Genomic DNA, 16,321 nt, shown 5'->3' with positions numbered 1-16,321 from the left:
CATTAGCTTCCCTCTGCCTTCATAGTGAGGGAGTTATAAAGGTAGTAGGAATACAAATTCACTTTAATAAAGAAAAATAATCAGAGCTAGCAATGCCTAAAGTTATAAGGCTTAAGTAATCCTCATTTGCTTGGGTTTTTTAAAATATTTTTTTAAAATTCTGATCCAGGAGTTTCATTAGTGCAGTTTCAAATGCCTAAATAGAGTCAGTTTTCCAGGTCAGCTTACAATAGGAAAATGAATGGATCAGATTCCAAATCCCCTAAGGCTTGGCTTTCTCTGACAGATGCTGGGGAATATAAAGAGGGCTTCAACACTGAATATAGTAGTGGGAACTCCTGTCATGTTCAAATCCTGTATAGCTGCATGTGTGGATATACCGTAAAAATCTAAACTGATTTTTAATTACTGTACTGGCATCTGGCTTGTTAAATTTGTAAATAGATACTCTGCCTTAGAGGTAAGGGCTGAAGCTCTGAATGCCGAATGCAAACATTGCCTGCTTGCATACAAAAGCAAATCTGTTTTACAAGTTACTTTTTCAGAGCAAATGATCCCAAAGCATTCAACATGTGTTGTTATGTATACATACAGATAGGTTGCTCAGAAGTGTCTCTCAGGGCTGGAGGGATGACTACAGCTGGAATATAGGGCACTTCTGAATGTAAAAACAGGTGGCTTTGGGCTGATAATAATGGAGCAAGCACTTTCTTACAGCATGTGCCAAGATGTCAGAAGCATCCGTGTAGTGCTTTTTTTGTGAAGTCTCCTCTGAACAGCTGTATACAAAAAGCTGTCTGGCTCCATGTGAGAGTAGAGCTACTTGTGCTCAATACCCATAGCTGAGATTATGCTTTCCAAAAGTGATCAGCGCACAACAGTTCCTGCCGTGATGTTGTGGCCAGATTTACAAAATAGCTGGGGTCCAGTCTTCTGAGAGCAGTGGTTGGGTCAATCTTCAGTTTGAATACTTGACAGCAGGGTGAAAAGTGAAATAGCATCTTTCAAGACCACACATGGAGAAATGCACAAGTAAGTAACATCCAGTCTAAAAAACCCTGTCTCCTTCTAGACTTAGAGGGGTGAAATGACCTGTAAGCCCAAGGTAATATGCAGTACTTGCTGATTTCTCAGCATGCTTACTCTCTTGGCCACAGGGATTCACACTCACTCTCTTTCTCAACTCTACAAATATCAGGAAGGGTATTGGAGTCTGGGGAAACCACTTGCTGCTGTTTAGGCAAATATCTGTTGGTGATTTCACAGCTTCTGTAACAGTAGCAGAGAGTGGATGCTTTGCCAGCATTCTAGCTGGCAGAGTCCAGTGGTGATAGTTCACCTGCTTATTAAGAGTGGCCTCAACAATGTACAAGAGCACTTGTGAAGGACAGCAGACTGCCCTCTGGGTTCAAGCTAAGTGCTCTTCTTTCATCCACAGTTGGATGCAGAAGCAAGTGACCATCTCAAAGAGTTCCAGGTGAAGCTGAACAATGTTTTGGATGAGCTGAGTGCAGTGTTTGGTAACAGGTGAGTATAACAAAGTCCCTGTCCTTGAAGCATTCCTTTCTTTTGTCTAATCTCATTTGGTCAGGTTAAGAGAAAAGAAACTCCTGTCAACTGCATTATGTTTTTCTTTTTGTTGTACATTCATGGTCTTTCAAAGACTTAGACTGTATAAAGAAGTGATAAATATTTTTAGAAGTATCTTTTCTATATTGCTCTGCTTAGAAATGTAACATGGAGATCTGGATTTCAGACACAGAGCAAAGTGGGGAGCTAAGTGAGGAGTTACCATTGCCGGTAATGGATGGTATAGCAAGAAATTCAGAGATTCAAACTGTAACCAAATTGAATCGATAAGGTTTGTAATTAGATGGAGGATGAGTGAGAAATCATAATTAGGGGGTGAATTTTGTTATCTGAAACCTGTCTCTGGTGTTACTGCTACAAGACAACTAGTGTACAATTTTGATATTTGTAAATATGATTTAAAGAGATTATTCAGTATCAGCATACTTACCAGAGAGTGTTTTAGAGAGATGTGCCAGCAAGAGATTTAGCCAGTCAGATGGCTCAGATGCTTCACTTATTCCTTAACAGTAATAGGGAATGAAAAGCAGAGCTGCAGTTTACTCTTTAAGCGGGATCTTCTAAAGTATGTAAATGTGGGAGGTAAGACAGATATCCACAATATTCTGTGCAGAGTTTGTAAACAGTTGCTCCTACAACACTGTGCACACCTGACACTACAGATCTTAACTTTTCATCGATGTGAGATAATTGCACCTGCTGGGAAAGCAGCACACGTCTGGAGAGCCTCACTACCTTTGTGCTGAGAAAGGATTATGTCTGGACACAGAAGCATTTTCTACTTTAAAGGGTATCATAGAGAAAAGGAGCCTTGAAAGGGTTTATGCTTCACGCAAGTATAGCTGCTGTTTTGTTCTTGGAGGCTGTAGGAGTGAAGGAGGGAATTCCTGCAGGAATTAGGGAGCAGAAGGCCATTTCTGACAGCATAGATGAGGTTGTCTTTTAACTTGCTGCTGCCAAGGGCTCCTTTTAAGCTGTACATCTACACAAGCTTCACTTTCAGGTGAACTTGTTGCCACAGTAAATGATTTACCATTTTTCATAATTGATGAAAATTTTGCCTAATTAATTTCTATCTTTTAAGGGATTCTGTTATTTTTCATCCCCTGGCTGGGGGTTTACAGCATCTTGAAGCAGGGTCCTACAACTGATGCAGTATTTGGGAGAACTGTGGGGTGAGATTAGCCTGTAACAGAACAGGGACTGTCAGCAGTACAGGAAGTTCTTGGTACTATTTTATTTGATGTGGCTTATGTCTCTGGTTAAGCTGTCATTGTAGCCACAACTGGCTGCTGCAAGCCCCCCTCGGCTAGAAATGGGGAAAGTAGAAGTGGAGGCTGCATGGAGAGACAGCTCTGGAATTGCTCCAGTGAGAGGCAGGTTAGAAGTGAGCAAGAGGCTGGAGGTGGCAATGCAGGAAAGGAAAGAGGTGATGGGGTGGAGAAGGAAGGTGAGAGCCACAGGACAGAGGGGGTTGTATGCTAGGACCCAACCCACAGATGTCCTAGTTGGCTCACACAAGTAGTTGAGGCCAATAATGAAGATATAAAGCTGGCTTTCAAACCTGTGTTCCTGCTCTTAAATCTTTGCCCTAGCTCCTAGCACTGACTTCTCTTCCTGGTTTCAAACCTCTGCCGTTAGTGGATAGCTAAATGTCACTTGTAATGCCTGTTGTTAGTAATTGTTCTTTTAAATGTCAAAGCATTTTCCTTTCTTCACTGAACTGATATGTTGACAGCTCTGCTGATCTTTTCATCATTTTTAACCATTGTATTATTTCATTTTGAACCTCCTCTTAAGCAATGAGAGATGGAAAAGTAACTGTGCTTTAATGGCTTGCTTTTCACTTCATTACAGTGACACTGCTTGTTGCACAGCTGAGCCCCACATCCCATTTTGACACTTTGATATAGCATGTACTGTATGGCAGTGGACTGGTTTCAGTTGGTACCTGCCTTCAGGCTGTCTCTATTATTTTAAAGATTTAGCCTATGATGGGTCATGACTGGATTACTGCCGATGGACTTGGGTGCTCAGAGTTGTGCATACATTGTGCCATTGCTCCATATGATATCCCAGTCTCTGTGGTACAACACCCCGTGTAGAAAGCAAAGATACAGCAGGGTGCTTTGAGCTAAGAATAACAGTGTTTCTTGAAATCAGGAAAGGATCATTTCTTTTTGCAAGCTGAATGAACAAACTCCTCTCAAATGTGATTATGTCTTGTGTTCAGAAGTGGTAGGTTGTCTGGGGATTATGTGCATAAGGAACTGGATAGCATGCCCCTTGGTAACAAATACAGTAAGGAAATGAGCAGAAAATCTCAGGGAGGAAGAGTGTGTAATTGAGTGCATAGTTTATGGACTTGCAATATTTTACCTTATGTACTAGAGCTGAGATCTCTGCCACTGATAATCTTGGGTTTGCCTCTCTCCTATCTGTTCAGCTTTCAGACTCATATTGATGAGTGTGTCGAGCAAATGTCTGATATCCTCTGTCAAGTGAAAGGGACAGGAAATGTTGCTGCTAATGCCAGAAACACAGTTGCACAAGATGCAGATAATGTCCTGAGGCCCTTGATGGATTTCCTGGATGGAAAGTAAGTGTTCAGATATATGTTACACATACAGTGCATTGGATGGGAACAGGATGGGGGAAGGAAAAATAGCTCCATGTTCTTGGATTGTTCTCAAGATGCCCAGCCTTTGAATTCTCAGGAAGAATTAATGGCTTTTCATTCCACATCAGCCTCTCTCAAGCCACGGATCACCTCTTCAGCCTTCATTCAGTGCCAGTACTCACTCTCAGTTCTCCTTTCCCCTCTGGCAATTATAGCAATCAGCAAAACATACCACTGATTGGGTAGTGGGAAAGACTGAGGTGCACAGTAAATTCTAAATGTACTAGCTATGGTTTTCTCCTATACAAATTTTACTGTAGCCAATTAGCAAACATATTGCAAAGCATATTACATACTTGATGTGTATACTACTCAGTATTCCAGTCATGTTAAGTATGTGTGTTCTAACCATACCTGGTGGTGTTCTGACTAGAAAAAAAGCTTCTGCACTAGCTTGATCCAAGGCTCTCTCTTGTTTGTGAAGAAATTGCACGATTTGCTGAATGCTTTAGTCCTGGTACAAGAGATGTTATCCTCTTATTTACAGTCGTATACAATAACTTATCGGAGACCACAACTGCTAACACTTGAACACAACTCAAGACAGATGCTCTATGCCAATACATCTTCCCGTTTCATTCTCCAGCCATGGACTGGAGGAAAAATAACATTTCACTTCCCTTTTATATTTTGAGTAACCAGGTACCCATTTCTAACAGAAAAGTTGGCTGCTTGTGAAGTCATTTGTAGCATAACATAAAATTCAGAATCTGAGTGAAACACTGAACAAAGATAATTATATGTATGCACATACCAAGAACAAAAGCAGGGCTAATTTGACATGACTTCGTGTAATCGAGACAATTGCTTCTGCAAGTTGCCATAAATGGATGAAAAGAAAAAAAATGGTTAATACTACATCTATGTTACAGAAGGAATAAAAACATATAAGGACAGGAAAAATACTTTTGCACCTAAAATTAGTTTATGATTTACAAAGTGTGTTTGACTTACACATGCCTTTAAAAGGTAGGTTTGTTCTGTTTTTCTGTAAGCCTTTTCTGTTTTCCTTAAGGAACCGTTGTGTTGGGGAGAAAAAAAAGACACTGAAATAGGAAGTAATTTTTGCTTTAATATATCCAGGAACTGCCTTCTCATTGACTGATGGAGAAAGGAAGTTATGGGATGAATGGTCAGAACACTACTGTGGGATTGTCATTATAACCGTTCATTCATACAACGCGGCTCTAGCCAGTAATTGCCATGAGTTACTTAGAAGTTTCTTCTAAGGAGTTCAATACCTCCTCCTCTTTATGTAACCTTTTTCACAGAATCACAGAATGGTTGAAGTGGGAAAGGAACTCTGGAGGCCATCTGCTCCAACCCAACACCCCCCCCCACACACACTTAAGCAGGGCCACCTAGACCCATTTGCCCAGGACCATGTCCTGGCTTTTGAATACGGCCAAGGAGGGAGACTCCACAACATCGCTGGGCAACCTGCTCCAGTGCTCGGTCACCCTCACTGTAAAAAAGGGTTTCCTGATGTTCAGATAGAACTTCCTGTGTTTCAGTTTTGTGCCCGTTGTCCCTTGTCCTCTCACTGGTCACCACTGAAAAGAGCTTGGCTCCCTCTTCTTCAGACCCTCCCTTCAGATATTCACACACGTTGATGAGATCCGTCCCTGAGCCTTCTCTTCTCTAGGCCAAATAGTCCCACCTCCCTCAGCCTTTCCGTATAGCAGAGACGATCCAGTCCCTTAATAATATTTTTGGCCATTCACTGAACTCTCTCCAGTAGCTTGTACTCTCTTGTACTGGGGAGCCCAGGACTGGATAGAGTTCTCCAGGTTCTGCCCTCACCAGTGCTGAATAGAGGGGAAGGATCACCTCCTCGACCTGCTGACAACGCTCCTCCTAACGCAGCCCAGGATACCCTTAGCCTTCTTTGCTGCAACGGCACATTGCTGGCTCATGTTCAACTTGGTGTCCACCAGGAACGCCAGGGCCTTTCCTGCAAAGCTGCTTTCCAGCTGGTCTTTCCCCAGCATGTACTGGTGCGTGGGGTTGCTCCTCCCCAGGAGCAGGGCTTGGCACGTCCCCTTGTTAAACTTCATGAGCTTTCTGGCAGCCAATTTCTACAGCCTATTGAGGTCCCTCTGGATGGCAGCATGACATTCTGGTGCGTCAGCCACTCCTCCCCGTTTGTTGTCATCTGCCAACTTGCTGAGGGCACACTCTGCCCTATCAGCCAGATCATTACTGTTCAACAGGACTGGAACCAGTATTGACACCTGGGGTATACCACTAATTACTGGTCTGCAACTACACTTCACGCCACTGATCAGCACCCTCTGGGCCTGGCCATTCAGCCGCTTTTCGGTCCACCTCACTGTCTGCTCATCCAGCCTATACTTCATCGGTTTGTCTATGAGGATCTTCTGGGAGGCAGTACCTTCTCAAAGTCCAGACAGACTACGTCCACTGCTCTTCCCTCGCCTACCAGGCCAGTCCCTTCATCACAGAAGGTTATCAAGTTGGCCAAGCATGGCTTGTCCCTTGGTGAATCCATGCTGACCTACTCCTGACGATTTTTCTTGTCTTCATCTGCCAGGAAATGGTTTCCAGGATTAGCTGCTCCATCACCTTCCCAAGAATCAAAGCAAGGCTGAATGGCCTGTAATTCCACGGGTCCTCTTTCTTGCTCTTTGATTTTTACAGGAAGCCATTTTGTGTTAGACGCAGCATTGGTAACTTTAATAAGGTAAACAAAAGATAAGCTCACTGTGTCCTTTTGGAGACTTCCCAAATTGACACCACGATACCAGGTAATTGATGTCACTGCATTGTTTTTCTACAGACTTAGATAGCTGGAGAGATGAATTTTCCCCACCGATATTTATCATTAGCTAGGGCATTCCAGAATGGTGTTCTGTGGGCAAAAATACCTGTAAGAAAGGAAAAAAAAATATATTCATATTCTGTAGTGTGTTGTGAAAAATGCACTTCACGTCACATCAGAGTCAATTAAAATGTTTGGTTCAAGGAAGCAAGCTGCACAAAAGTTTCAGATTGGTATTTTTAAAAAGGCTCAGCGTGAAGCAAATTTCTTTAAACTGTGACTTGAAACCATTTAACTTTGAGAACTAAAGGGAAGATTGCTGCAAACTTAATTTTCTTAGTTAAGTTTATGGAAGCATTAAAATAAGTTGTGATGTTAATGTTAAGACCACTAAATATTTGTTAAGGGTTACTGAGAATTGTTTGGAGGAACAGCAATAGGCGAGAAAGTAAAGGGAAAAATGCTAATTTCGAAAGAATGAATATTTAACTGATTAAGATAAAAGCTGAATTTTTGTTCATAAGAGTAACTAACTCATTAAAATGACAAAAGTAGAAGTAAAGTACATTTGCGAAACTAGATAAAATGTATTAAATGCCAAAAAGGTAAACGTTTATTAAATAAAACCCCAAAGGATTCCTTGAATGAAGAGGCATTGAATTTTAACTGCAATTCAAACCATGCTATAAGCTGCTTCGGCTCTAATAATATCTTGTGCTTTATATAGATAACAGATGTTCATATAGATAACTTTCAGTAATACAGAGGAAAAACAGCATCTGAGACTAAGAACAACATTGAGTGTTGTTGTGGGTTAACTCCAGTAGGCAGTTTAAGCAGCACACAGCCGCTCAGTCACGCCTTCACAGTGGGAGGGGGAGGAGAACTGGAAGGGCAAAAGAGAAAGAAAACTAATGGACTGAGAAAAAGACAGTTTAGCTAAAAAAGCAAAGTGGCGTGCACAAGCAAAATCAAGATAAAGAATTAATTCACTCCTTCCAATCAGCAGGCAGATGTTTAGCCATTTCCTGGAAAGCAGGGCTCCATCGCACGTAACAGTTACTTTGGAAGACAAAACACAGTAACCGTGAACGTCCCGTCCTTCCTCCTTCTTCCCCCTGCCCAGCTTTTATTCATGAGCACGATATCATATGGTATGGAAAATCCCTTGGGCCGTGATCACTTCCCTAGGGAGCCTGTTCCAGTGACTGACCACTCTCTCCCTGCTGTTTATCTTCCCCCACTCAGGTGGATCATATGGGCTCCAGCCCTGGTTCAAACGGCTCCGGACTCCAGCCACTCTTTGGGCTGCTCTGGCATCCAGCGTCAATTGGGGAGCTCTGGGCTCAAGCCCCAGCTTGGGCAGTTCTGGCCTTTAGCCCTTGCTTGAGCCGCTCTGAGATCCATCCCTGCTTCAGGTGGCTCTGTGCTCCAGCCCCCTCTTGGGGGGGGGGGGGGGCAGGGCAGGGCAGGGAGGGGGCTGCTTATTTGCCCCCACGTAGGCATCTCTGAACTTCAGACCCGGTTCAGGTGGAGCCGGACTCAAGACCCTGCTTGGGCATCTCTGGGCTCCAAACCCAGCTTGGGCACCTCTGGCCCCAGCCCTGGAATGGGTTGGTCTGCGCTCCAGCCCCGGGTTTGGTAGCTCTGGACTCCTCCCCCACTCAGGCAGCTCTGGGATACAGCCCTGGCTGAACTGGCTCTGGGCTCCTGCCCCAGTTCAAGATGCTCTGGGCTCCAGCCCATGCTGGCGCCTCTTTTGATGCCAGCTTTGGCTCAGACAGGTCTGGCCTCCAGCCCCAGATTGAGGAGACCTCTTTTCTAGCCCTGGCTTGAGCTTCTCTTGGCTCCAGCCCCCACTCAGGCAGATTTGGGCTCCAGAGCCGCCTAACCTGGGGCTAGAGCCCAGGGAGGCCTCAGCTAGGGCTGGAGCCCTGGACCATCTGTGCTGTGGCTGCAAATGGGGCATTTGTCCATGGTGCCAGCAACTGGCGCGAGTGCAGGTTTGCGAGTGAGTGTGTGATCACTAGCAAATATCAAGGCAGAATAACCAACGAGTAGATGAAATGGCCTGGGAGCCAGGTGTGTAGGTGTCTAAGGACAAGAGAATGGGGGATTGGCTCCTGGGGGACCCGGGGAGTCCCAGACAGCTCTGTGTGCATTTGCATGAGTGAGGTGTTCTGTACCAGCAACTGGAGCGGGGCTGCAAGACTCAGGGGCTCCTATGTCCAGGTGCCAGCAACTGGGGAGACCAGGGAATCCAAGGACCAGCTACTGGGCAGACTAAGTGTCGAAACCCAGCTACTGGATGGATCCACATTGTACGTATATGTATATTTATTCCCACTAGTGGACTTTCATCTTGAACTACTGAAAGGGGAACAGGATGAGGCTATTTGTGCTGTTTGTACTCGTGAGAGTTCTCTGTCTGTCTGTGTTGCTCTGTGTGGCCAGCCATGGGGCCCTGGGCCCATATCATGGGAATCTGTATTGGGTTTACGTGAGAAGGTTTTGGTAGCAGGGGGAGCTACAGGGGTGGCCTCTGTGAGAAGAGATCAGGAGCTGCCCCCATGTCTTGAAGAGCTGCAGCCCGTGGGAAGGACCCACGCTGGAGAAGTTTGTGAAGGACTGTAGCCCATGGGAAGGACTCTTCGCTGGAACAGAAGGAAAATGAGGAGGAAGGAGCGGCAGAGATGAAGTGTTACGAACTGACCACAAGTCCCATTCTCCAGCCCCTTGCACCTTTCTGAGGACTATGAGAGAAAGGACTGTGGTGGGTTGACCTTGGCTGGCTGCCAGGTGCCCAGCAAGCCGCTCTCTCACTCCCCCTTCTCAGCTGGACAGAAGGCGAAAATAAGATGAAAAAAGCTCACGGCTCAAGATAACGACAAGGCGATCACTCACCAACTGAGTTCTTGTTGGTGTCCAGCATGGGGCTGGAGACATCAGTTTTGAATTGAGCGTGCAGAGGGTACAGCTTGTTAGTGACTGCTTTGAGGGCTTGCTGCACTGCTTATCTCTCTGTTTTTTCTGGGCCTTGGGAACATTTTGATACAAACAAGGGCTAGGCACTTGGCCTTGGCATTGATGCTCTTGCTCTGCCGGGTGAGCTACCTTGAAGACAGACTCAAGGAATACACCTCCCTGTTCTACTCCGGGACTGATGTGGATTGTGGATAGTTGCGTTGCGCAGGCTCCCGATGTTCTTGCACATCCTTGTGTAAGGTGTTTGATCCTTCTATCTAACACTGTTGGTTTATTATTGGGTTTATGGAATCTGGTTTCATCCTGGCGTAAAAGGAGACTATTTTTGGTGAGGTGATACTGAAATATGCCCTGAAGTGGCTGGTCCCTGTGTGGCAGGGTGTGTGGAAGGGTTTGGGCAGGTGCCTAGGGTGGTTATCACCTCCCATAGCCTGGGATTTTACACCTGAACAGGCAAGTAACCCTGGTAAATTGATGCGTCACCTGACGGGAGTGTGCCTTGCCCACCCCAATGAAACCCAGAAGTTCCTAGCACTGTATTGGGGCCTGGTCCTTCGGCAAAGAAACGGGAAGAAGTGAGAGAAATGACCCAAGAGGCAGAACGTACCTGGTCCCTAACCCCGGGTGAACTTCAAGCTATGCGGAAAGATTGCAGCCACCAGCCACGTGAGCAGATTGCTGCCTGGCTGCTCCAATGCTGGGCTAGTAGGGCCAACAGTCAGGAATTAGAAGGTAAGGAAGCCCAGCAGCTAGGATCCCTCACTAGGGACTGGAGAATTGACAGAGGAATTGGAAAAGAGGCAGCAATCCACAGTCTCTGGAGGCGGCTCCTGTCAAAGGTGAAGGCAAGACAGCCATTCAAAGGAAGAGTCCTCTCTACACATCACGCAACTGTCGTGGTTTAGTCCCAGCCAGCAACTCAGTACCACGCAGCCGCTCGCTCACTCCCCCTACCCTGATGGGATGGGGGAGAGAATCGGAGGAGTAAGAGTGAGAAACACTCCTGGGTTGAGATAAGAACAGTTTAAGAATTGAAATAAAGTAAAATAATAATAATAACAATATAATAATAATAGTAATAATAATATACAAAGCAAGTGATGCACAATGCAATTGCTCACCACCCGACGACCGATACCCAGACAGTTCCCGAGCAGCGGTCGCTGCTCCCCGGCCAACCCCCCCAGTTTATATACTGAGTATGATGTCATATGGTATGGAATAGCCCTTTGGTCAGTTTGGATCAACTATTCTGGCTGTGCCCCCTCCCAGTTTCTTGTGCGCCTGGCAGAGCATGGGAAGCTGAAAAAGTCCTTGACTAGCATAAGCAGTACTCAGCAACAACTAAAAACATCAGCATGTTATCAACATTCTTCTCCTACTAAATCCAAAACACAGCACTATGCCTGCTGCTAGGAAGAAAATTAACTCTATCCCAGCCGAAACCAGGACAGTATCCACCCCTTATTCTATACCATCTACGTCATGCACAGGCCCTCCCCTTTCCAATGTGTTCCAATTAATCACCACCGCTTTCCCTATCTTGATATACACACAGATATCATTCCCTTCATCTATGGCCCATCCCTCTGAAACGTCCATTGAGTTCATTTACTCCATGACTTTGGGTTCCATCTGTCATCACAGTCTTTCAGAGCAGGAGAGGTGCTGTGCAGTGTTGGACTGTTGCATGCTGAAGTCAGTTCTCATTCCAACACGGTTTCATCAAAGTTCATTTTCATTAAGCTGGGCAATTCTTACTGCAATACCATTGATGTGGCATATAGCAATCATAATATATAGTATTATATACTTAATATTAACCTACTATATTATTATATTAACATGCAGTTAAGAGATAACATGCAATTAAGAGATAACATACAGTTAAGAGATAACATACAGTATTCTAAAGCAATTAATATCATACAATTCAGTTCATTAGCTATTTTCACCCAAAATCAAATTCCCTTGAGGTACACATTGGGCTCCCCCATCCTTTCGCATCACCCACCAAGTGCACCCAGGTCCTTGAGCAAAAGCAATCCCACGAATGGGTTTGCCTTTGCCAGAGGGGGAAGCAACCCAGACTGTCTTCCCCAGCATATTTTTCATGTGCACTACAGGAACTTTATCTCCTTCTACAGTACGTAAAAGTTTTGATTGGGCAGGGCCAGCTCGATTGGCAGATCCCCTAGTGTTGACTAACCAGGTGGCTTTTGCTAAATGTGTATCCCAATGTTTAAACGTCCCACCACCCATTGCTCTCAGGGTAGTCTTTAACAATCCATTGTATCGCTCAATTTTCCCGGAGGCTGGTGCATGGTAAGGGATGTGATACACCCACTCAATGCCGTGCTCTTTGGCCCAGGTGTCTATGAGGTTGTTTCGGAAATGAGTCCCGTTGTCTGACTCAATTCTTTCTGGGGTGCCATGTCGCCACAGGACTTGCTTTTCAAGGCCCAGGATGGTGTTCCGGGCGGTGGCATGGGGCACGGGATATGTTTCCAACCATCCAGTGGTTGCTTCCACCATGGTGAGCACATAGCGCTTGCCTTGGCGGGTCTGTGGGAGCGTGATGTAATCAATCTGCCAGGCCTCCCCATATTTATATTTCAGCCATTGTTCGCTATACCCGAGGGGCTTGAACTGCTTGGCTTGCTTGATTGCAGCGCATGTTTCACACTCATGAATAACCTGTGCAATACTGTCCATAGTTAAGTCCACCCCTCGATCACGAGCCCATTTATACGTTGCATCCCTTCCTTGATGGCCTGAGGCGTCATGGGCCCACCGAGCTATAAATAATTCACCCTTATGTTGCCAGTCCAAATCCACCTGAGCCACTTCAATCTCAGCAGCCTGATCTACTTGCTGGTTGTTTTGATGTTCTTCAATGGCCCGACTCTTAGGTACATGAGCATCTACATGACGAACTTTTGCAACCAGGTTCTCTACCCGGGCAGCAATATCTTGCCACAATGCGGCAGCCCAGATGGGTTTGCCTCTGCGCTGCCAGTTGCTCTGCTTCCATTGCTGCAGCCACCCCCACAGGGCATTTGCCACCATCCATGAGTCAGTATAGAGATAAAGGACTGGCCACTTTTCTCTTTCAGCAATATCTAAAGCCAGCTGGATGGCTTTCACCTCTGCAAACTGACTCGACTCCCCTTCTCCTTCAGCAGTTTCTGCGACTTGTCGTATAGGACTCCATACAGCAGCTTTCCACCTCCGATGCTTTCCCACAAGACGACAGGACCCATCAGTGAACAGGGCATATTGCTTTTCATTTTCTGGCAATTTATTATACAGTGGGGCCTCTTCAGCACGTGTCACCTCCTCCTCTGGTGATATTCTAAGGTTTTTTCCTTCTGGCCAGTCCATGATCACTTCCAAGATTCCTGGGCGACTGGGGTTTCCTATTCGAGCCCGTTGTGTGATCAATGCAACCCACTTACTCCATGTAGCATCAGTTGCATGATGTGTAGAGGGGACCCTCCCTTTGAACAGCCAGCCCAGCACCGGCAGTCGGGGTGCCAGCAGGAGCTGTGCTTCAGTACCAACCACTTCTGAAGCAGCTCGAACCCCTTCATATGCTGCCAAAATCTCTTTCTCAGTTGGAGTATAGCGGGCTTCGGATCCTCTGTATCCCCGACTCCAAAACCCTAGGGGTCGACCTCGAGTCTCCCCTGGTGCTTTCTGCCAGAGGCTCCAGGTAGGGCCATTCTCCCCGGCTGCAGTGTAGAGCACATTTTTAATATCCTGCCCTGCCCGGACTGGCCCAAGGGCTACTGCATGAACTATCTCACGTTTAATTTGTTCAAAGGATTTTGTTGTTGCTCAGGGCCCCATTTGAATTCGTTCTTCTTCCGGGTCACTTGATAGAGAGGGCTTACGATCTGGCTGTAATTTGGAATATGCATTCTCCAAAACCCCACAACGCCTAAGAAAGCTTGTGTTTCCTTTTTGCTAGTTGGTGGGGACATAGCTGTTATTTTGTTGATCACATCCATTGGGATCTGACGACGTCCATCTTGCCATTTTATTCCTAAAAACTGGATCTCCTGTGCAGGCCCCTTGACCTTACTCTGTTTTATGGCAAAACCGGCCTTCAGAAGGATTTGGACTATTTTCTTTCCCTTCTCAAAAACTTCTTCTGCTGTGTTGCCCCACACAATGATGTCATCAATGTACTGCAGATGTTCTGGAGCTTCACCCTGTTCCAGTGCTGTCTGGATCAGTCCATGGCAAATGGTGGGGCTGTGCTTCCACCCCTGGGGCAGTCGGTTCCAGGTGTACTGAACACCCCTCCAGGTAAAAGCAAACTGGGGTCTGCACTCTGCTGCCAAAGGGATGGAGAAAAATGCATTAGCAATATCAATTGTGGCATACCACTTAGCTGCCTTTGACTCCAGTTCATATTGAAGTTCTAGCATGTCTGGCACGGCAGCACTCAGCGGCGGTGTAACTTTGTTCAGGCCACGATAGTCCACTGTTAGTCTCCACTCCCCATTAGACTTTCGCACTGGCCATATGGGACTGTTAAAGGGTGAGCGAGTCTTGCTGATCACTCCCTGGCTCTCCAGTCGACGAATCAGGTTATGGATGGGAATCAGGGAGTCTCGGTTGGTGCGATATTGCCGCCTGTGCACAGTTGTGGTAGCGATCAGCACCTGTTGTTCCTCAACCTTCAGCAACCCTACAATCGAAGGGTCCTCTGAGAGACCGGGCAAGGTGGACAACTGTTTAATTTCCTCTGTCTCCAAAGCAGCTATACCAAAAGCCCACCGGTACCCTTTTGGGTCCTTGAAATACCCTCTCCTGAGGTAGTCTATGCCAAGAATGCACGGAGCCTCTGGGCCAGTCACAATGGGGTGCTTTTGCCACTCATTCCCAGTTAGGCTCACTTCAGCTTCCAGTACAGTGAGCTGTTGGGATCCCCCTGTCACTCCAGAAATACAAATGGGTTCTGCCCCTCTATAGTTTGATGGCATTAGCGTGCACTGTGCACCAGTGTCCACTAGAGCCTTATACTCCTGTGGGTCTGACGTTCCAGGCCATCGAATCCACACAGTCCAGTAAACCCGGTTGTCCCTTTCCTCCACCTGGCTGGAGGCAGGGCCCCTCTAACACTGGTCACAGTATTCGCTGTTCACTTCCTGTAAATGTGAATCAAAAGTCCCCTGATCAAGGTCGGAAGTAAAATTAGCCCTCTTCCTCTCTCTCGGGAACTGCTCACTGGAAACTGGAGCTGCAATTTTCCTGGGAGAACCGCCTTTTCTAATAGTTTTTCCTTGCAACTCACGCACCCGTGCCTCTAAGGTTGAGGTGGGTTTTCCATCCCACTTTCTCATGTCCTCTCCATAATCACGCAGGTAGAACCACAGGGTGCCCCGTGGTGTGTATCCTCTTCATCCTCTCTCTTGAGCATAGGGACGTTGACTCCTAATGGCTGAGACACTGGTCCGTGCAGGTGGGGAGTAGGACAGATCCTCTCTGAGTTGTTGGAACTCTTGGCACAGTTTTTCCACAGCCGAGACACAGGCCTGTAGGGAGGAAGAGAGCTTTTCTTCGTAGTCCCGGAGTTGTCTAGCCACTTCATCCACCATTGGTGCCTCGTCGTCTTTCCAGGCTAGTATTGCCAACGAGTTGGAATACGATGCTGGTGCGCTCCGTACCACCTTCCGCCACATGGATTGTGTGCACCTGACTTCATCTGGGTCTTTGGGTAACCGCTCATCATTCAGGTCACTGTAAATCACCTCCAGCACGCCTAATTCCCTCAGGTACTGGATACCTTTCTCTACGGTGGTCCATTTGCTTGGGCGGTATAAAACATCCTCCTTGAAGGGATACCTTTCCTTCACGCTTGACAGAAGTCGCCTCCAGAGGCTGAGCGGTTTTGCCCCTTTTCCAATTGCTTTGTCAATGCCCCCTTCCCTGGAAAGGGATCCCAGCTGCTTGGCTTCCCTACCCTCTAAATCCAGGCTACTGGCCCCGTTATCCCAGCATCGGAGCAGCCAGGTGATGATGTGCTCGCCTGGATGACGACCGAAATCTTTTCGCATATCTCGCAGCTCACTCAGCGATAGGGATCGGGTGGTCACCATCTCATTTATGGGTTCTTCCTCCTCTGGTTCTCGTGATGGCCCTGGTTCATCTTCATCCCTTACTAAACGAACTGATTTCCTCGTGTATTTTTTCTTCTGTATAGGGGCAACTGATACCGGCGCAGGTTGGTTCTCTGGTTTAGCCGCAGTGCCTGCCATTGGGGTTGGAGTGGC

The 16,321-nt window shown here is 46.5% G+C and overlaps 1 pseudogene; it reads left to right on the top strand.

Annotated features, from left to right (window-relative positions):
• LOC142596445 (protein unc-13 homolog B-like) overlaps window positions 1–16,321 on the top strand; it is a 164,967-nt pseudogene that overhangs the window by 120,360 nt on the left and 28,286 nt on the right.

This window comes from Pelecanus crispus, chromosome W (genome assembly GCF_030463565.1).
Source record: "Pelecanus crispus isolate bPelCri1 chromosome W, bPelCri1.pri, whole genome shotgun sequence".
NCBI classification, from domain to species: domain Eukaryota; kingdom Metazoa; phylum Chordata; class Aves; order Pelecaniformes; family Pelecanidae; genus Pelecanus; species Pelecanus crispus.
The sequence above is the reverse complement of the archived record's forward strand: the minus strand, read 5'-3'. Positions and strand labels throughout refer to the sequence as shown.